General features: G+C 59.6%; 1 protein-coding gene across 8 annotated transcripts in view; it reads right to left on the reverse strand.

Moving 5' to 3' along the window:
• The window catches only part of ARHGEF10L (Rho guanine nucleotide exchange factor 10 like), a 158,631-nt gene that overhangs the window by 119,812 nt on the left and 17,357 nt on the right, over positions 1–21,462 (reverse strand). For 6 of the 8 annotated variants that reach the window (XM_041765243.1, XM_041765236.1, XM_041765241.1 and 3 more), the window contains exon 1: positions 20,529–20,690. The exons of the other annotated variants lie outside the window; for them this stretch is intronic. The gene's annotated coding sequence lies outside the window, so the exon portion shown is untranslated. Of the gene's footprint in view, positions 1–20,528; positions 20,691–21,462 lie in introns of those variants that run through there. 8 annotated transcript variants of the gene reach the window in all.

The following is a 21,462-nucleotide window of genomic DNA, read 5'->3' on the forward strand; positions in this document are numbered from 1 at the left end:
GGCCCCGCTCCCTCGCTCTGGGAGCCTTTCAGATCAACGGCATTCTAGGGGGAGGGGCAGGGGCCAGAAAGGCCAGGCTTCATCTCTCTCGATCCCTCTGCCATCCAAAACCAGCCCTTGGGAACCCCGGATGGCACAGCGGTTTAGCACCTGCCTTTGGCCCAGGGTGTGATCCTGGAGACCCAGGATCGAATCCCACGTCGGGCTCCCGGTGCATGGAGCCTGCTTCTCCCTCTGCCTGTGACTCTGCCTCTCTCTCTCTGTGACTATCATAAATAAATAAAAATTAAAAAAAAAAAAAACAGCCCTTGATCATTCCACAAATATTCACTGAGCATTCTGTATGCCAGGCGCCATGGAAAGTTCTGGAGATTTGCTGATGAGCAAGACAGGCTGGGTTCCCGCCCTCCTGAAGGCCGCGGTCCTGCAAGGGGGCATACACTACACTATGCAAACCTGCACATCACCGCAAACCAGGTTATGCACCATGAGGTAAGGGGACGGTGAGCTTGACAGAAACTCCAGTGGACAGTCGCCCTTTCCGACTCTCGTCTCCCAGGACCCACGCTGGTCCCGTGTACTCCACGTGCTCCTTTGATGACCTGCCCTCGGTCATAACCACAGAGCAGGGCACACAAAGGCCTGGCAATGACCAGGTCACTTCGGCCAGGGGCTCCGCCTCTAGGTGGCCTGGGCCAAGGCACAGCTGCTCCGGCCACCGAGGGCCTTCCCACCTTCCAGCGGATGTTTGCTCTTTGAGCCAAACCAGATCATTCGTGCATCCAAGGAATACAGGATGTTGTGGGCTCTTTTTTCCTCTTTTGCTTCTTTTTGTGGGGGAGGCAGTATTGGATTTCAAAATTTCCATCCCACCTTGAATCAGGCAGTTAGTTTGATCCATTTAAGGCCACGGTTCTCAACTGCGGGTGATTTGTCTCCTGCCCCCCCACCCCACCCCACCCACACCCCCACACCCCCTGCTCCAGGGAGTTTTGGCTACAGACATTTCAGTTGTCACACTCAGCAGGGGAGGGGGGGATGCTACTGGTGCCTGGTGGGTGAAGGCAGGATGCTCCCCAACATCCTACAGGGCACAGGGCGACCCCACAACCCCGAATTACCTGGCTCTGCATCAATGGTGCCCAGGTGGAGGCCCCCGGTCGTAGGGTGTCTGGTCAAGTCCTTGGAGGATCTAGAGTGGATACTGGCCTGTTAACGCAGCCGTCAATAGTCGTGGGGACACGGAAACCAAAGCTGCTGCCACTGGTTTCCACGGCAGGTAACGCCAGGCTACAAGTCTAAAGAAACTGTGCTTCGCTGGGGTTGCTTACTGGGTTCTGTGGCTCTCCCCCACCACCCGGCCGGGGGGTGCAGACACACCTGCTGCCGCCACCCGGCCCAGCCTCTGCAACACGGAAGGTGGGGACAGAGGGCGAGGCAGGACCCTGACCTCGGCGAGCACGGACCACATCTGATGCCTCTCCCACCCTGGGCACCCGGCACCATGGCTGGCACCGAGCAGCTGTCTCTGCATTAATGAATTAGCAACCAGACTGTGGGCTCTCTGAGGCCAGGGGCTGTGCCCCATCCCGAGGTGTCCCCGAGCCTAGTCTAGCGCATGGCTCAAGCTCAACCCTTGACACTTATACGTGGGTCCCTGCCCCGTGGAGCTCAGTCTGGCTGGCGAAGGAGGAGGGAACGGGTACCTACAATAGATACCAGCAGTGCTTCCGTGGGGGGCTCTGGGGGGCTCTGGGAACTCCTGAGAGAGGCCTGAAGGTAGACGGGGGAGGGTGGAGGGGGGTGATCCATCAGTCAACACACCTCAAACAGTGAACGGAAGCATGGGACACATAACAATGGGCTCACCTGAGCAGGACGGAGGGAGGAAGGCAGGAAGGGAGCCTCCAGCGGGGTCAAGGGATTGCTCCTTCTCCCCAGCGACCAGGCCCGGGCGCTCATGCACCCACGACCAGCAGCACTGCACGGGAGGGGGTCAGGGCGCAGGCACCGGGTGCAGACAAAAGGCAACTGCTCCTCGGGTTGTCCCGTGCCCCCAAGGAGTGCCAAAATCAGCATCCCCACACCTCCCATCTACTAACCGCACACTAAGTGCCCGGACCCATCCCAAGCCCTTCGCTCCTATCATTACTTAATCTTTACAACCATCCCCTGGAGAGACGAACCACGAGCATCCTCGTGTACAGGTCAGGAAGCAGAGGCACAGAGGCGGTAAGAAGATTGCTCACGGTCACATGGTCAGCAGGGAGGGCTGGGGTCCGAACCCAGGGGCTGTGCCTCGGAGCCCTACAACATCTGCTCCTTCACTGCTCAGGCTCCAGCCAGTCAGCTGGGCCCCCGGGCTGCCTGGGGCAACAGCCGGGTGAGCAGAGGGGACTCCAAGGACCCTGGGGAGCCGGCGGGGCAGCACATCAGGAGGAGACCCTGGAGGCCAGCAGATTAGGTGCTCTGCCCCCAGCAGGACCCCAGCAAGCAGCCCCCTCTGTCCAGGTCCCAAACCCGGGTTCCCGGAGCAGCTGGATGCAAATACGTTACGTCTCACCGGGCGTCCCGTCTGGATCCACCCGGAAGCTGAGGGCAGGGACGTGTTCCTACGAACGCCTGGGTTCATCCAGACCAATCCAGCCACCACCCTGGAGAAGGCGCCGGGGCTCAGGCAGCCTCAGATGTAGGCCCCGCTGGGCAGACCGGGGCGGGCAAGGCTGTGTGCCTGCTGCTGCCCGAGCCAAGGCCCTCCGACCCTGCCCCCTGGCCCGGGATGACCGTGACGTCAGACCACGCCTGGAAGGACCTGAGGACGGGCAGCAGCGATTCCCCTCCTGACCTGGCTCCTTGAAAGAGCGCCCGCCGGTCCAAGCAGAAACTCATGGCTGGGGTTACCCACGGGGACCCGCAGCACGAACCCACTACTGTCTCTGCATCAAGCGTTCTGTTCTCCCACACTCCGCCACTCTCAAGAGAGGGGTCTCTGCGAGGGTGAAATGCAACCCGCCAGCCGGCGCAGGAGTCCTTTCCCTGAGGACTCTGGCAAGTGGGTGACTCAGAGCACGGGCTTTGGAATCGGGCAGCCCGGACTCGGAATCCTGACCCATGTGTGACTTGACCTCCTTACACCGCGGTTTACTCATCTGCAAACTGGACGTGACGCCACTGCTGCGACCCAGTGAAGTAATACGCTCCTTCATTCGTTCAGCCCATGCTCATGAGGCACCTCCGTGAACCAAGTGCTGTTCCGAGTGTTTGGGATCCATCAGCGGACAAGCAAGGAAAAGCCCCCCTGCCCCTGGCGGGGCTCACCGAGCCCAGCACTGGGCCTGGAACACAGTGGGTACCCCACCTGCTCGGGCCCCTACGCTGAGCTGAGTCACTGTCCACATGACACGCTCATCCCTGGGTCCTCCGTTGTCCCACATTACAAGGTCTAAAACCTGCCCTCGTTCTTCCCCTGGAGTCGCTCAGAATAAGGCCGGCACCCTCCCACATAGGACACCCTCCCACGTGCGCCGTCCCTCCCCCACCCCCGCTAGGATGTGCCCCAGGTGCCACCGCTGAGCTAACCTCAACCAACACCTCTTGGGCGCCCACCGCGTGCCGGGGACGGGCTGCCCTGGGACATCACCCAGGCTGCATTTCCTCCTGGCACAGTTCAGGGCACGCACGCGGGAACACGGCAGCCCCAGCAGACAACCAGGGATGCTGCTCGTGTGAGCAACGTACACAAAATATCAACACTGCGTCTCTAGAAATAGCCTCCCTGCCCTCCTGCTGGCGAGCGTGAGATCCACGCGGCAGTCATTCGCCCGAGAGCCCGGCCTCGACTCTCACTCACCACCATTTCTTAGCTTCCATTCAAACCTGGAGCCCTGCGTGGTGATTCACGTGTCTCCAACGCTTCAAGACGCAGACCCAGGTCCCCATGTAAATCCTCCACTCGATCCTGAGGTCTCAAGCCAGAGGCCAGCGGCTGAGTCTGTTCACTGCTCTGCCTGACGTGGCTCCCGCCATCACCTGGCATCTGACAGGCCTTAATAAGTGTGGGTTGGATTGAATTGAGTAAGCAAACTGAGGCTCAGAGAGGCAAAGTGACTCGCCCAAGGTCACACAGCTGGAGAGCAGGCCAGCCAGGTCTGTGCAGCTCTGAGGCCTGCACTCGGCCTCCCTTTGAACTCTCCCACATTTGGGCCCTTGCAGCCTGGCAGCTGTTAACGGAGCTGGGACAGCCTTCCCAAGGCAAAGTCACAGGCCCTCCCGGCCCCCAGAAAGGAGAAATAAGAGCCACACGCGACCTTATTAGGGAAAAGTGAAAGAAAGGAAAACGAAAAGTCTCCTGGCAGAAGAAGGACCAGTCTAGTGAATCACGTGACACAGAATATTCTGTTCAGAGCAGACTCCAGGGCAGGCCAGGGAGGCCAGGGAGCCCGACAGCCCCAGGGACCTGCCCCAGGCAGCTGAAGACGCAGCATCGGGTGGGCCTTGGGCTGGGGTCAGCCTGGTGCTGCCACCAAGTCCCTCCGACACGGAGCAAGTCATCTCCCCTCCCAGGGTTCTGGAGGGGTGAGTATGGGATACGTCAGTGGGCAAACAAGGAAAAGTCTCCTGGGGCGGCCTCCGCCTACTGGCTGGGGGCAGGGTGGGGGGAATGAATGCAAGCCAGCATCTCCCTCTCTCCCCAGCCACGCTCAGCCCCACATCCCAGCCCCCGACACTGTGGACCTGATGCCCCTTTCTGCCCGCAGAACCACCCCGTGCTATTCCTGGCTGCTGGCCTCACGGGGGAGGCAGCCTCCGCTCACCCTACAGACCTGCTGGTCACCGTCAGCCTCTGAAGACAATCATGCAAGGGCCTTACTGAGCACCTACTACGTGCTCACTGTGCTAGGGGCTTTGCAAATGCTATCCCGCATCATCCTCACAATGGCCCTATGAAGTAGGACTTGGAATTCCTATGGCTCACAGGGAGCCATAGATGCAGGCAGACCAAGGCACCTGCCCAAGATCCCACAGCTAATAAGACACAGGATTCGAATTCAGGTTCTGGAGACTCAAATCCGTACCCTCCTTCCTGCTCGTGTGAGAGCTCCAGGAGGACAGAAACTGTGGTTGGGCCCCGGGTGTCCCCGCAGTGCATCATACATGGTCTTCAAGAGAAGGCTTGGTAGGTTGTCTGGGGGGTTACTCTGAAACCCCAGCCCAGGCCCCAGGAGAGCCTCACAGGCTGCGAGCAGAGAAAGCTCCCTGGGGGTGCCCTCAGCATCGCTGCACTCAGGTGTCCTGGGCTTGGTCCCTCCCACCGGGGACCCCAAACCATCGGTCCCTGCTTCGCAAACAGGGAATCTGAGGTGCGAGTTCAGGGGAGCCAGAGAGCAAATCTCAGCACCTGGGACACACCGGCATGCTGGCGTGGTCCTAACAGCAGCCAGGGGACCACCGGGGTGGGGGGAGAAACCAAGGGTGTGGGGCAGGGGTTCTGCAGGCAGACAACCCCAGGCCCATCCCATTAAGCTGTGGAAAGCTGAGCACCTGCCTGCCCTGTGCCTCTCTTTCCTCCTCACTGTAAAACAGGGCAGCTCCTGACCACTGGACAGCAACGGCCATTGAAGGCAGTCACCTGGTTAGAGCAGTGCCCTCTCTCCCCCTGCAGGGTGCCCACTGCTCCTGGCCATCAGCGGGGGTGGGGGACTCAGGACCCCGCAGCCCCCCAAGCAGCCGGGCCCGAGAGGTTTACATTCAGACCTAGATTCGTATGGTTAATATTTACCTGCTTGAGACCCAAATCTCCCGGGGCCTCAGCAGGACAGAGTCCCTCAGCCCTGAGATTTCAAAGGAAGCAGGAACACGAGGTGGGAGGGCAGGGTGCTGAGCCCCCCGACAAGGATCAGAAAACCTGGTCTCTCCAGGGCACCCAGATCCAGCCTGGCCGGGGGAGGACAGTCCTTGCCCCCAGCGCCCCCACAGACCAAGTGCTACCCTCTGCCCCGTCGCACCCTACTCGGAAGACCCAGACCCCCAGTTATAGGACGATCCCAGAAACCAAGGAGAGGGCATGTGAAGGGGAAGGCCAGCGCCGAGAGGCAGCCCAGCAGAGGCCCCCCGAGTCTGTGGGCTGTCCACACCACTCTCATCAAATGGAGATTTCGCTCTACCTGTTTAGACCTGGGTTCTCTGATTTTCAATAAGCCCAATGCAGAGATGGGGCTGTCAGATAGAGCGCTCCTGCCAGCAGCCCTGTGGCGCGTCCGTCCCCATTTCACAGATGAGAAGACTGAGCTCAGAGCCTGAGTCAGCTTGCCAAGATCCCCACAGCTACTCAGAGGTGGAGATGAGTTTCCAACCAGGTCTTCCAGCTGCAAGAACAAATATCCAGCCACTCAAGCCACCCAGCGTGACTGCCCGCAAGGCTCCACATCTCAGCTAGTGCTTGTCGGATGCTTCCTGTGCACCAGGCACTGTTCTAAGTGCTGTACGTGTGACCACTCTCCAGATCAGCCCAAGAACCAGATGAGGCAGAGGCTGCTCTATCCCCATTTGAGAGGCTGGTAAGCAGCCGAACCCAGGGACACACAGGACACCCAGCGAATAAGAGGCAGAAGTGGGAATCAAACCCAGGAGCCAAGGCTCTTAGCGGTGCCTGCATCTACTCACCCCCCCATTATGCTGTCCCCTCACCACCCCCCACCCCCACCCCAAATGGAGGCGGAGCCCCTGAGCTGCAGGAGACCCACTGCTGGAAAGCTGTCAGGGGCTCACCACGGTTTCCCAAGTGCGATGGCCCTGACCTGAGGAAGGAAGGGTGAGAGCTGGGGAGGCCCCTCAGTCCCCCGCCCCATTCTCCCCCACCCAGCAGAGGGAGCCCCCATGAGGGTGTCATCCCCCTGCCTGCATGCTGTCCGGAACCCCACAGCCACAAGCAACTCAGCATGGTGCACAAGGCCACCCTCGCCTCCCCACTGACCAGTGAGGAATGTGACTTCCTTGAGGACAGAAACAATGCCTTTCATTTCAGTCCCTCCTGTACCCAGGACAGTACAGAGCACATGGTAGAGATTCAAGAGATGATGAATGGATTGATGGGTGGATGCATGGATGGGTGGGTGGACAGACAGACGGGTAGATGATGGATAAGTGGGTAGGTGGATGGAAGGTGGATGAATGGGTGAGTGGGTGGATTGAGAGACAGATGGATAGATGGGTAGATGGATGGATGGATAAGTGGTTAATGGATGGATACATGAAAGATGAATGGGTGGGTGGATGGGCAGATGGATGAATGGGTGGAAAGGTGGGTGCATGATGACGGATGAATGGGTGGTAGATGGGTGGGTGGATGTGTAGATGGGTGGATGGACGGATAGATGGATAAATAAATAAGTGGTGACAAAATGACAGGAATCCAGATTTAGTGACCAGAAGCCACTGGGCTCAGGGCCCTACTTCAATCTGGAAATTACTGGAGCTCAGCTACCAGGAATCCCAGCTTTGCCGCCTTGCCCCAGGTATTTAGTCCAGCCCAACCATTTTCTAGACACGTTTCCCCAACCTGGCCAGGCATCCCCATGTAATCACTGTGTATCTCCTTCACCAGGCTGCAACATAGGTGACCTAATGTCCGAGACTGCATCTGGCCTAACAATTATGTCCTCAACGCCCTGCCCTGGGCCGGGCCATCGCAAGCCTCGACACATGAAGGAATGACACACAAATGCATAAAGACCCAGGGAGTTTTTCAACATAGAGATTTCTGGGTCCCAGTTGAGATCTAACTGGTTCCAAAAATCTGGAAGGGCGAGACTTAATAATTCCTATTTTGTTCAAAAGCTTCCTGGCAATTCCGGGAATGATCCAGGTTTGGGGAACACTAGCTTAGGGAACACCAGCTACTAAAGGCTGTGGCCCCGGATGAGGATGTCTCCCAACAGGGCCAAGCAGCCATTGTCCTAAACCCTGTTTGGTTGAAAGAGAGTCTAACAGCCTTTTTCAAAGTGTGGCCCTTGAACTACAACTTGAGAACCACTTGAGTGGGGAGGCTTTTTAAAAACGTAGATTTGGGGGCACCTGGGTGGTGCAGTTGGTGGAGCATCTGACTCCTGGTTTCGGGTCAGGTCGTGATCTCAGGGTCGTGAGATCCAGCCCCTCTCCTCTCCCCGTCCCCCCTGCCCCGCCGGCCATGCTCATGTGCATGTGCCCATGCTTCCCCCCTCTAATAAACGAATCTTTATTTAAAAAAAAAAAAATGTAGATTTTAAAGTCCGACCCCAATCTATGAACTTAGAGTCTCTTGGGGGTGGGGCCCAAGAATCTGCATTCTCAGCTGGCTGTCTGGACGAGCCTGACGTATACAAATGTATGAGAATCACTGGCTCGTGGGCTCCCCAGGGTGCTAAGGCCACCTGATAGGCGCCTCCACGCACATCTCGCCTTCGGAGGAAGGGAAGTTCCTGATAGGACATCTTCAATGACACGGAGAACCCCAGCAAACCGCAGGAGGCGGCTAAGGTCCCGAACATGCCCATCCCTCAGAACGTCAGCCTTGAGAGGAACCAACAGATCACTGAGGCCGGCCTCTCATCCCACAGATGAGGAAACCGAGGCCCACAGAGGGCTGTGTCTTGCCCAAAGCCATGAAATAGTGAGTTCTGGGGCCAGGATAGTGGCCAGGTGGCCGGGTCCCAGGCTCCTCCATGGTCCCAGGCTGCCCGGGTTGGCACAGGGGGCCCTGCTCCTCCCTGGCATCCTCGGCACCTGCCCCCAGGTGAGCCAGGATCCCTGGGAAGAGCCTTCAGCGGGGCACAGGCCGCCAGGCCAGGACCTCCCAGCCGGTCTTGCTGCCCCAGGAGGACATGGGTAGCTCCGATCACAGAGGCCTCCGCCCACCGTGATAAGGTAAGTCATACTCGGGGATGAGTCCGTTCCAGAGATCAACGTGCTTAGTGCTCGGCGGGATGGCTCCTTCCGCTGATTAGTGTTGTTGGTGTGTTTGTTCCGATGGGAGGGAGGGGGGTGGGCAGGACCTGGCAGGAAGTCAAGCCCATGAGAGCAGCCGGGAGTTGAGGCTGATGATCCGGCTTCCCTCTTCTGTTCCCGGGTCTGCTGCCATCGGCTGTGAGACCTGAGGCAAGTCACGGCCCGTCTCCAGACTAAGACGTCTCCACGCACAAAATCAGGAGCTTGGAAGACATGATCCCAGAAGGCCCTTCCGGCCCTAAATGAGTCTCTGACTCCATCGTCCTACCTCAGCTCCTGTTTCCCTCCCCGCCAGCCACAACCTCCCCGGGCTCCCAAGTCCCTTTGTCTGTAAACAGCCGAGGCCACTCTCTGGGCCACCTGCCAGGCAGGCCCGAGCTGCGGCCAACAGTGGACAAAGCACTGTCTTCGCTCTCCCCGCCGCCGTCCCTTCGCTGGTCCTCACAGCCACCCTGCCTTTCCAGATGGGCCCCTCGTGGCCGTGTCTCAAGCATGGATGGACGGGCTGGATCCTTCCATCCGGAGGCCAGAGAGACGGCTTTGCAGAGAGCCCCACGTGAGGGCACGTGGAGGAGGAAGCATCCCACGCCCAAACCCTCAGCCCCGCCTCACCCACAGGTAACCCTGTCACTGGGCCCTCGGGAGGGTGGGCCCGCCTCCCTGCACCCCCCTCCTCACATCTACCGCAGGGCATCTGCCTCCCTGCCGCGCACACACTGGCGCTCAATCAGTGCTTGCATCAGGAGCCGCTCTCACTGGGGCTGCGCGGTCTCTTCCGTCCAATCTCCCCCTGGTTCCCCAGGCGACGGAGGACAGGAAGTAGGAACCGGGGCCAACGTCTGACTCGTGGATTCCTAGAAACCTGAAATCTTAGACTCGTGGGTTATCAGAATCCGCAGAGACTCCAAGTTCTCAACGTGCCCATTTTGCAGGAGGGAAATATCAAGGCTCAGGGTGAAGTCAGGGACAGGGTGAGGCGTAGCCCAAGCTGTCCCGGCTGGTTCGAAGAAGAGGTGGGTGCCCGGCTCCCGGCTGGGGGCTCTTCATCAGGTCCCGGGGTAGTAGAAGGAGCAGCAGGCCAAGCGGCCCGGGATGCTGGGGCTCCCATCCCACGTCTGCCACCAGTGGGGACGAGATGGTGAGCAAGGGGCCAAGGCTCCGTGATGACACTTAAGGGGAAGAACCAGACTGGGTGCCCCGGGGGGGTGGGAAGAATGCTGGAGCCCCCACAATATTCTATCAGGCGATGCGCCAAGGAAGGGCTCGGCTGAACAGAGTCTGATGGGACCGGAGGGGACTCAGGGGAGGGCTCCAGAGTCAGGTGGGTCGGGGTTCAAGTTTTGCCATTTATTAGCCAGGTGGTTTGGGGCAGATTACTTGCCCTCTCTGTTCCTCAGCTGCTCCATCTGTCAAACGACGATGACAGCGACGCACACCTCACGAGGAGCCTCACAAAGAACCGAAAGAAGATCACCACGTGGTGCGTGGCATCCTCTGGGCCCTCAGCAAACACTGCGCGTTTTCTCAGGCCTTGGCGATCACATTTAACACCATCCCCGGCTTCACCGCCGACCTAACCAAGACTCTGGGGAGGACAGACACCTGCCCAGAGGGTTGGGGCCCACAAGGGACAGGCCCTGCTAACGGCTCCCCATCTCTCCCGGGGCGCCCCCAAGGATGAGGCCTCTGCCTGCAGCTGTAAACCACAGCTCCCCCCCCACCCCCGGAGGGACCACCTCCCTCGCTGGCTGCGCATGACCTGGCCCGGCCCCAGAGGGTTTTCCAGTCACTTACTGGGGAAGACGCCAGTCCCCAGAAACTGCTAAGGCAGCCCATGGGGCTCTGACTCCGAAGGCCAACTCCCAGTTCCCAGCAACAAGCCAGCTCCTCCCTCCCAGAGGCACCGCCCATTCTCTGAGACTGCAAAAGGGCAAGATCCGAAGGCACAAGGGAATGTGTGGATGGTGACACAGAGCCGGAGCCTCCAGAGAACCCCTCCCGGATGTTACTGGCCGCCTGCTTCCCCCCAACCCCCCGGAGACTCCGGTTGTTTCACTCAAGGGACCAGGCCCCCAGCCTGGATGCCCTGTTATGCGGTGACCTCAGGCAAGTTGCTCAACCTCCCTGAGCCTCTGGAACCTTCTCAGGAAAGAGAAATGAGCAAAGTTTGGGGAGCACTAAAGGAGCAGCAGGGTTGGGGCACCCGGCGGGCTCAGTCAGTGCAGTGTGCGACTCCCGATCTCGGGGTCCTGAGTTTAAGTCCCATGGTGGGTGCAGAGGTTACTTAAAAATAAAATCTTTTTTTGAAAGAAAGAAACAGGGCAGCCTGGGTGGCTCAGTGGTTTGGTGCTGCCTTCGGCCCAGGGCATGATCCTAGAGACCCAGGATCGAGTCCCACGTCGGGCTCCCTGCATGGAGCCTCCTTCTCCCTCTGCCTGTGTCTCTGCCTCTCTCTCTCTCTCTCTGTGTCTCTCATTAATAAATAAACAAAATCTTAATAAAAAAAAAAAAAAAAAAGAAACGCAGGGTTCACAGAATGATCTAGGAATCAGAGGGCCTGTAACGGCCTCCTAAGGCCTCCCTGATGTCTCCTGTCCCTTCCAGCCCAGTCTCCACCCAGAACAAAAAGTTCTGGTCGGGTCCCTCCCAAGCCTGAAACACTTGACTGGCTCCCTGGGTGCTCAAGATAAAGGGAACCGCCTAATGAGATACACAGAGCAGCCCAGGCAACTTCCAGAGCTCCCTCCCGTCAGGACGGGACCCTCCTATATGCTCATCCCCAGCCTCCATCGCCTGGAAGCTTCCCCTCCCTGGCTGCTTGGCCCAGACGCTCCCCGGCATAGCCCTCGGAGCCCCCACACCTGGTAGGCACGAGACCTGCCGTCGTTCCCTGTTACCTGTGCCTCCCACCAGGAGGAGGGTGACCACGTTTTACTCACGTAGCCCAGGAGGTGCTCCATAAAGATGTGTGAGGAGGAACACGAGGGCAGGCAGGTGAGAACACGAGGTCTCCTCCGCGCCCTGGAGGCCTCCTCTGCCAAATGGGAATGCAGCCCGAGGGGTCGGCGGCCCGGGCTCCGACCGGCACCCCGCACCCTGCCGGCGTGGCACCCCACCTCTCGGGCCTCTCTCCCTCCGCGATGTGAGGGTAGCCCCTGCACCGCACTCGGGGCCAGGGCTCAGCGCGCTCCTCCTCCGGAGTGTCCAGTTCTGGGCCTGGCAGGTAGAGAGGGCTGCCTTGCCCGTGCCCCGGGGGAACCCGGGAGGTGAACCTGACTGGGGCAGGGGCTGACGGTCAGCCTTGGGAGCTTCTGCTGCAGGGGCCGAGTTCCTCCCGCACCACAGTCCCAACCAGCCCCAGTGCTCCCCACCCCCACGTGCTCTAATGCTCCCCATACTGACCGGCCCGATGCTCCCCACTCCTACCAGCTCCACTGCTCCCCCCTCCCATGTGCTCCAGTGCTCTCCCCTCTGGCCGGCTCCGGTGCTCCCCCCTCCCACCAGCTCGGGTGCTCCCCACTCAGATCGGCTCCAACACTCCCCACTCTGATGGCTCTGATGCTCCCCACTCCCACTGGCTTCGGTGCTCCTCTCCTGCTGGCTCCGGTTCTCCCCACTTCCACCGGCACCAGCCCCAGCCCCCGCAGCCCAGAGCCCTGGTGAGTGTGAGGTCCCCAGAGCGGGGCAGTGAGGACTCGGGCCCGGCTGTGCCACCTCAGACCCCGAGCCCTCTGCTCCTGTCCCATCGCCTCCTCTACACGAAGGCCAGCTGCGGAGCACCTGCATCCCTCCTCCTGGGGCCCAGCAACCTCAGCCTGTCCTGTCGTGGCTCCCAATGACACCCCCCGGGGCAGGCAGTCTTGTGCACCCCAACCCCCCAGGTCCAGGTTTCATTGAGAAGCATGAGGCCATCAGATGGGACTGTCCCCAGACTCACACCTACCCCATCGTCTCCCATCTCCCGAGAAGCGTTCCTGCTGGCGCCCCCGGCCACCCCCCACCATCACACCAGTACCACCCTCTCGTGAGCCCACAGGGCTGGCACCCCTAGCTGTCCCTGTGTCTCGTCCCCTCTGACCCCCGGGAGCCATCCTGGCCAGCAGCACAAACTATTGCCCCGGGTCCACCCTTCTCTCCGATGAGATGCTTTTCCCGACTCCCCTTCATCCCGCCGGCGCTCCAAACACTATCCACACGCGCTGTCACCTTGTCTGTCACTTGTGAATCTGCCCATGTCCCCTGGAGCTGCACTTACAGAAGACCTGCGCTGCCTCCCTGGTGCTAAACCCAGTGGCCACTTTCTGTCTCGTTCCATGTGGATCCCGGGGGCCCGTAGCCCCGTTGACCATCGGCTCTTTTCTGAAAGTGTCACCCACGCCGGCTTCCCAGACACCCCACTGTCCCTTCTCCTCCCGGCTCCCCTTCTCGGCTCCCCTCCTGGTTCCCTGCCATGCACACACCAGATATGTCTCCACACCTCCCCTCGGGTGGTCCCACCTGCCTCCACTAGGTGCTAATGGCACCCCCACTGCATCTGGGGGGGGCGGGCACTCGGACTGCGAAGCACTCTTCACGTGCACCTGTACCTGTCCTCGACTGGATTCTGGCTTCCTCAAAACCCCGCGCTCCCCACCCTCTCTTAACCATCTTATTCTTGACCACAGCACCAACCTACATACTCAAAAGAAGATTCTAGGCCAGGACAGCCCGGGTGGCTCAGGGCCTTCCGGGCCACCTTCCACCCAGGGCCTGATCCTGGAGACCCGGGATCATCAAGTCCCACATCGGGCTCCCTGCATGGAGCCTGCTTCTCCCTCTGCCTGTGTCTCTGCCTCTCTCTCTCTCTCTCTCTCTCTCTGTCTCATGAATAAATAAATAAAGTCTTTTTTTTTAAAAAAAAAAGAAGATTCTAGAACACACTCCACTCCTCTTATTCCACCCATGCGTCCGGCTCCCCCCTCCAGCCAGAGCACCCTGCCCAAATCAGAGCCTGATCGTGGTGGGTCAGCGAGATGGAATGCAGGCCCCACAGGATACCTGCAAGCCAGGCTTCATCTTGCTCCTCTTTGTGACTATCCCTCGGCTCACAGCACCTACTCATGTGCTTCCACATAATAGGCACTCAGTACATCATTTTTTGCTAAATTACTGGAAAAAAGGCAAATTTCCTACCAGAGTTGCTAACAGCTGGAGTCTTGGATTTGCATCCTATTAATAAAGGGATCTGTGTGAAACGAAGAACACAAATTTCCAGTGGCTTCCCGTGGCACCTAGAGTAACCGCCCTGCCTGCTTGCCTTCCAACACTGCCCTCGCCCCCGTGCCCACTGCAGGCTCTGGGCTCTGTGCTGCTCAAACAGGCCTGGATCATCCTGGCCTCAGGCCCTTTGCATCGGCTGTGTCCCTGCCTACAATACTGCTCCCTCGGTTCTTTGTCATTCAGTCTCAGCTTAAAGGTGTCTCTTCAGAGAGGCCCACCGCCCCCCCTAACAATCTTGCACGACTTCCCCCCAGGCACACCCCCTCCACCACCAACGCAATCCCCCAGTGATTCCCATCACATCACATGAGCTTGCTGCCTTGGACTTAACCGACAGAACAGGACGTGCAGTTACTTCATTCATTTGTTGGATCTGTTGGGGACGGGTCTCCTCCCTGGGTCTCCTCCCTGGGTCTCCTCCCTGCTGTGAAAGGCCAGAAGAGGGCAAGGCTACCGCCTGGTCACCATGGAAACAACAGCCAAAGAGGCTGAGCTCCCGGGGGCCAGGCGCTGTCCCCAGCGGCCTGCCTGCACCCTCTCATTGGGTCCTCCCACCCTGGGCCACAGCTGCCAGGTCGGCCCATCTCACAGATGAGGAGGTTGGAACAGAGAGGGGCCAGGTGAGCTGTCCGAGATCTGGCACAGAAGGAGGCATGGCAGGAGCAGGGTCCCGTCTACACCCCGTCTACACCCCATGCCCAACACGGGCCGACCTCTGAAAACCCAGGGCTTTCCGAATGAGCAAACCAGTCCCCGGAGAAATGAGCGGTGTGCGCCGCGGTGCAGAGACAGGGTGTCTCTGGGTGGTGGAGCAAAGGGTGACCCTAATTCCCTTCTGTGTTTCCCAAGTTCTCCTCGCTGGTCATGCGAGGCATGCATAACTTAACGTAAAATAAACCCATGCTTTAAAAGAAATTCAAAGGTTCTGGGTAGTGTCTGGGTTCAGGAATCCTTTTTCTTCAATTTCCAGAGACTGTTACTCCTCTATTTAATTTAAACCATTGTTTTTCTTGGGAAATTGAATAAAAAGCCCGCATTTTTAAAGCGGCTTCCAAGCCTGCCCACTTCAAACAATGAAGAGAGGGAAGTATCGGGAGCTGGTCCCCGCCTTGTGTGCTAATGGCTGGAGTTGCGGGATGCATACCAATCAGGCAGCCACTGCCAGGGGGACACCACGGGAGGGGGAGGCTGGGCTCTCCAGGAGGAGGAGGAGGAGGAGGGGGAGGAGGAGGAGGAGGAGGCGGCGGCCAGACCCAGACCTGCCGCCCCACAGCGTCCCACACAACGACCTGGGGAGGGGCCACCCCTACCACCTGCCCTGCCCGGAACAGGCATGTACCTGCAAAGAAGCGGGAGGTGGGCCTGGGTCAAGACCACCCTCTCGACAGAAAGGTCCGTGGGAAGATAAAACCCGGGGTGGGGGTGCTCAGTGCCAGGCTTACCCTAGAGGTGGGCACAACCCATGCTTCAGGCCAGGTGGTCAGCTCCGCGTCCCTATTTCCCGCAGCAGGTGGGCCCCGCTGCCCAGAGACCTCAAGGTAGGGCCAGGCCAGGGCCTGGACAGGGGCGGGGGGGGTTGTGAGCTGGGAGCCAGCGGAGTTGATGGTACAGCCCCCACCCCTGGCTGAGGACACCACAAGCTCCTGGAGCCCCAGGCCTGGCTCTCCATCCCTCTGAGCCATCCGCACCAGCTCCCTCCACCAGCTCCCTCCGTAAATACAAGCCTTTATTATTTGCTCCTTCCGGACACCAGGCCCCGATTCTGTTCTAAGCCCTGCACTGAAGCCACAGGGTGATGAACCCAACTGCCGGGGTTAAAAAAAACACGCAGTAACTTCAAACAAAGAGCAGTAAAGTGTGTTGGGATTGCAGACCTGCGGTGCATTCCCTCCCCGCCCTCCTCAAAGGGAAGAAGAAAACAGGACAGAGGAGGAAATCCATTGACCTCACAGCCTACCTGCTCCGATCCTGTCACTTAAGACACCGTGGCCTTGGGAAAGTCAAGCCACCTCTCTAAGACTCAGTTTCCTCATCTGTAAGGTGGGATAAAAGCACCCACCAGCAGCATCGGTATGGGAATTAAAGGAACGGATGTCCGGCACGTTTAGGCATAAACATGAGTGGTCTTTAAACAAATAAACTCTCCATTAACTTCTATCTAAAGGGTAGAAGCAGCAGAGGCAACCAGAGATTCTGGAAAGATCGGTTACTTTTATCTTTGGCTTTTCTGGTATGATGGAGGGTGGGGAATGAGCAGCACACTCACCTTCTCCATCCCGTTTTGTTTCGCCTGGTATCAAAACGAAAACCTTCCTGAAGGCTCCACGAGCCACAGATACCAGGCTGGAGCAGCAGCAAGCTCCGAGGATAGCGAGGAGCTACCGAGACACCCACAGCTCCAGTCCACCGAGCACGACGCCCCTGGCAGGTGTGGCGGGGCGCCCTTGCCAGTTCCCAGGTGACGCAGGGCTCTGTGACTCTGGGCTCCCCCCCTTCCCGTGCTCTGCCACCACCCTGCACACTTCGGGTTCACCTGACGCCTGACCCCGGCTCACCTCCCAGCAGCCTGCACCTCTGAGCCTTTGCACGTGCTGTTCCTGCTATCCAGACCCTTCCCCTCTCCCCACCCCATTCCCCCGCTAGGCGCGCACACACCTCCACAGTCCGTATCCATCTCCCATCCAGAGCTCTGAGATCGTACAAGAGCCGCAGCCTGTCCCTTCAACAGTCTGACTCTCTCTCTCTCACGCTGTGGGTGAACCCATACGGATGGGTCACGCCTACTGGTGTCTACGCCAGACCCAGACAGCTCTAGCCACCCGTGCCCTGGACATGACACCTTCACCAGCCCCGAGCCATTTGACCTGTCCATGGTCCCCGGGCACCACTGCCACTTTGCCTCCCAAATGCCTGGGTCACCCTGAAGTGTAATTATTCAATCAATGGCAAAGCAGGCCCTCAATTAACTGAATCCTACCCTCATCCCGTCTCCCCTCTCGCGACACACTGTAATACAACAACTCAGTTTCCGGAGTGGAGAGCTCACTGGAAGGCAAATTACGATCCCTATGATCCCTCCGACCAGGGCTGGCCCAGCCCAGCAGCTGCCCCTCTCACCCTGTACCATGAGGACCCTAAACTCACCCTAGGGAGGTGTCACACCAGAATGCAGGCCCCAGGGAAAGGCTGTGCCCCAGCTGCTCACTGCTAGATCCCCGTGGCCTGCTGGAAAATGTTTAACAATTGGCTCTCTGGCAGAGGAAAAAACCTCAGACTTGCAGGACACCGATTCCTGTGGTATAAATAGTCTCCCTGTGGCCAGTTTCAAGCTACTAAGGTGACATCAGTGAACACAGATGGAAAGGCATGTGCAGGAGCACACCCGTGTGCACGGTGCATACGTAAATGCAGGTACGTACATACGTAGACACATACTCGTGTGTAATGTGCGTATGATATACAAACGTACAAAAGACACAGCCACAAACACACAGGTGATGGTAAAATACGTGAAATAACTAGGAGGTACCATATTTTTTTTTTAAAGAGCAAAACGCTATCGTTTATTGGAGAAGGAAACAAAAAGCAAAACAACGGAGGTACCATATTTTGACTATTTATTACCCTCGTTTTTAATATAATTTAATTATAAATTTATTTATTACCAGTTTTTATAACGGCTGCGTTTAATGGGCGGCTCGCAAAATTCCTAAATTTTAGCCATCAGCTCTCGTGCTTCAGTACAAACTGGCTGACACTGGTGCTCAGCGCCCTGCACCGGCTCTGCAAGGATAGGTCACTCTGGGGAACAGGACCCCAAAGGAAGGTGGTGGCTCTGAGGCCCTCCCCCGAGGCAAAGAAGCTGGGCTGGGGCCCAGGAGGCACAGTGGGATGGAAAGAGAACGCTGGCCCACTCTGCCGCCCTACTGATGACTCTGATTCTCGTTTCTGGTCTTCAGACCCTTTGAGGGTAAGGACAGGGGCTTACTCGCCCCTGTCAAGCCCAGTGACGAGAATACAAGGGCACTGAGGACAAGCGCGCAGAAGAAAGAAGGACTGGGCATTCAGGGAGACGGAGGCTTGAGTGCTCCACTCACTGACCTGAGGCAGTCACTTAAGTGCCATCTGTGAAATGGGTACAAACCCATCTTCCCTGCCCAATAATTATCAGGGCTGTCGTAGAAACAGAGAGTGGATGTGAAAGAACAATATACCGTCATCACGCTTACGTGGGACACATATATTTTTATGTGGCATGTGTTTATGTTATACACGTATATAACTCTCACCTCCTTTACCTTTTCAAACTTGATCTAAGAAGATTATAGTCTTTCCGCTGAGTGCAGTGGTGAAGGAGCTGGCCCAGCATCTGGCATTTACCAAATATAAAATATCTGTCAAATAATTTAGAGTTTGTCTAATGAACAGGAGGCCTCCCCCTTACACTAACCTGGTACCCAGGCCCCAAGGAGCTCACTAGCTTTCCCTCCTCCCTAGACTCTTCCCAAGAGAAAACCTGAAACAGCAATATTTAGGAACCATTAGACACCCATATCCACTCAACTGGCAGTGATCTATTGGGTCCTACTGTGTGTCAGGCCCTGTACTAGGCTGGCGATCAAGGACAAGCACAGTCCCTGCTCCTGAAGGCATGCAGCCCTCTGGGGGGGGTGGGGGTATAAACAAACCATCCCCACTGACATGAGGGTTCTAAGAGCATCATGAATGATAATTCCTTCTTTTTTTTTTTTTTAAGTAGCCTCCACGCCCAATGTGGGGCTTGAACTCATGACCCTGAGATCAAGAGTCACAGGCTTTGCCGACTGAGCCAGCCAGGCGCCCCAGGAACCAGAATTCTTGAGCCAGCCTGGCTGACCAAAGAAGAGGCTCCTGAATGAGGAATGAAGAGGTGAAGGATGAGGCCAACTTACTGGAAGGAAGGAAGGGGGGGATGGGGGTGGGGAAGAAGGAGGGGCAGGGGACCTCAGGAAGGTAAGCGTGAGGATGGAGCAGAGTGAGAGACACGGGCACAAAGCGGGGGTCATGGGCACCAGGAGGGCTCTGAGCATCACCCTGAGACCCTGAGGAAGGGGAGGGCTAGCCCCGCCCCACGATCACCCCTGGAGATCTCCAGGCTGTAGCTCCCTTTCTAGTCTGTGCGCCTGAGGCCCGGACACTGTGGTGGTGTCACGCTGGACAGATGGAGGGACGGGTGGGTGGATGCCGCAGCTGATGGCCATCCGGGCAGGGCCTGCAGGCAAGGGCTGAGCATTTTAATGAGCCCACACAGCCTGTCCTCTCGCCCCAGCATCCGCGGGGGAACAGATGGGGCCCCAGGCAGGCAGGGCATGCCTTCCCCCAGTTGAATCCCTCTGGGAAGGCCAAGGACTCTGAGGTGACGTCTCAGCTCCAGGGCCAGTGGGAAGAACGGCCACCCCTGGCCACCTCCTGCTGTGGCCCAAGACAGGGTCCTCAGGCTAAGGAAGCCAAAGGAAGGAAGATTCCCGACCCCTGCCCCAGGAGAGAGACGAGATAGCATCCCCACACTCTACCTTAGGCCTGGGGGCTCCCCGTGGGGGGCCACCCCTGGGGGCCAGGAGGCTCACCTCCATCCTCAGCCCGGCCCACCCCGGCCTCACTACCCTGCCTCAGGGGTGTGCAGGCCTGACCTCGACCCGCTGGCCGCGGCCTTCCGGCTGACGGGGCATCCTCTCCTCCCACGCCCGCTCCTTTGTGAGGGTGACCCTGTTCCACCTCTGGGCTGAGGTCCAGGGCGGGAGAGGCCAGCCCAGAAGAGAGGTGACGGGAGCGTCCCCGGACTCCGTGGAACCCCAGGGACCCCCAGGGTGCAGCAGGACCTGAAGGCCCTGGAACGGCCTGTCCCTCCCTCCGGCTCTGCCTCTCAGGCTGCTGCACAAAGAGGACACAGGAGTCCCCGGGAAGGAGGGAGGGAGGGAGGGAGCCTGCTGGTGGGGGACAGAGTCACACTCGCACGCGCACACGCAGGGCAGCCCAGGCTGGGGGCCTCTCACACTCCCGTCCCGGCCCCGGCGCGCAGGCTCCGGGTCGAAGGGACCCACACGCACCCCGGGCCCGCCTGGCCCACCCGCAGCCGCACCGGGGCGGCGGGGAGGGGCCCGGACACACACACACACACACACACACACACACACACACACACGCCCCGCTGCCAGGGACGCGCCGCGGGGCCCCGGCGCCTCCGAGCCCCGCACGGCCGCCTTGCGCAGTGCGCCCCCCGGCCTCCCGCGCCGCGCGGCCCGACTCACCGGCTCCGGCCGCGCCTTTGTTGTCCGCGCAGCTCACACGGCGCCGGCGGCCGCTCCGCGCCCCTGCTGCCCCGGCGGCCCGGGCGCCCAGGGAGGGCCGGGCGGCCCCAGCCCCAGCCCCAGCCCCGGCCCCGGCCCCGGCCCCGGCCCCCGCCCCCGCCGCCCCGCGAGGTCGCGGCCCCGCCGGGAGAGCGCCCGCCGCCGCCTCCGAGCGGCCTGGTCCCGCCGCCGCGCTCAGCGCCTCGCGGCGCCGCCCCCGCCCGCCCGGTCTCCGCTCCCGCGGCTGAAGTCACCGCTTAACCCCTGGCGGCCGGGCCGCGCGCGCGGCGCAGGAGGGGAAACCGAGGCCCGGGGGGCGGGGCCGCGCGCCCTCCCGCCCCCGCCCTCGCTGCTCCCCCCCCCCCCCCCGCCGACCCCTCCAGGACTGCGCCGCCAGGGCGCCCGCGGGAGGCCGAGCCCTTCCCCGGGGCGGGGAGAGGGGGGCCCCCAGCCCCTGTCCGAGGCTCCTGTGACCCCCTTGGGGGCGGGGAGACCTTGAGGTCACGCCCCCAGCCGTGTAGCCCCACCTTCCTGATGAGAACACTGAGGCTCCCCGAGCTGGGAGTGACTGCTGGGGCCGAGGCTCGCCCAGCAAGGAAGCGGAGCACCCGAGATCCCAGCGCCCCCCACCCCCCCACCCACACACCCTCATCCCATCCACCCTCCCCCTCCCTTCCCAGAGCCCGCAAAGGCAAGCGAGTCACTCCCTCCCAGAATCCCAAAGCGGGGCCTCCGGATACGATGCGATTAATCGTAGTTATCAGTCGCTAATTAAGATCATGCCTGTTGTTACTAAACAGCGCCCTGCAACCTCTCTATTTGCCACCAGAAGGGCACACACTCGGGCTTATCAGCGCCGGCTCCCCGGCTCCCCGGCTCCCCGGCTGGTAATGAG

This window comes from Vulpes lagopus, chromosome 8 (assembly GCF_018345385.1).
Source record: "Vulpes lagopus strain Blue_001 chromosome 8, ASM1834538v1, whole genome shotgun sequence".
Classification (NCBI taxonomy): Eukaryota; Metazoa; Chordata; class Mammalia; order Carnivora; family Canidae; genus Vulpes; species Vulpes lagopus.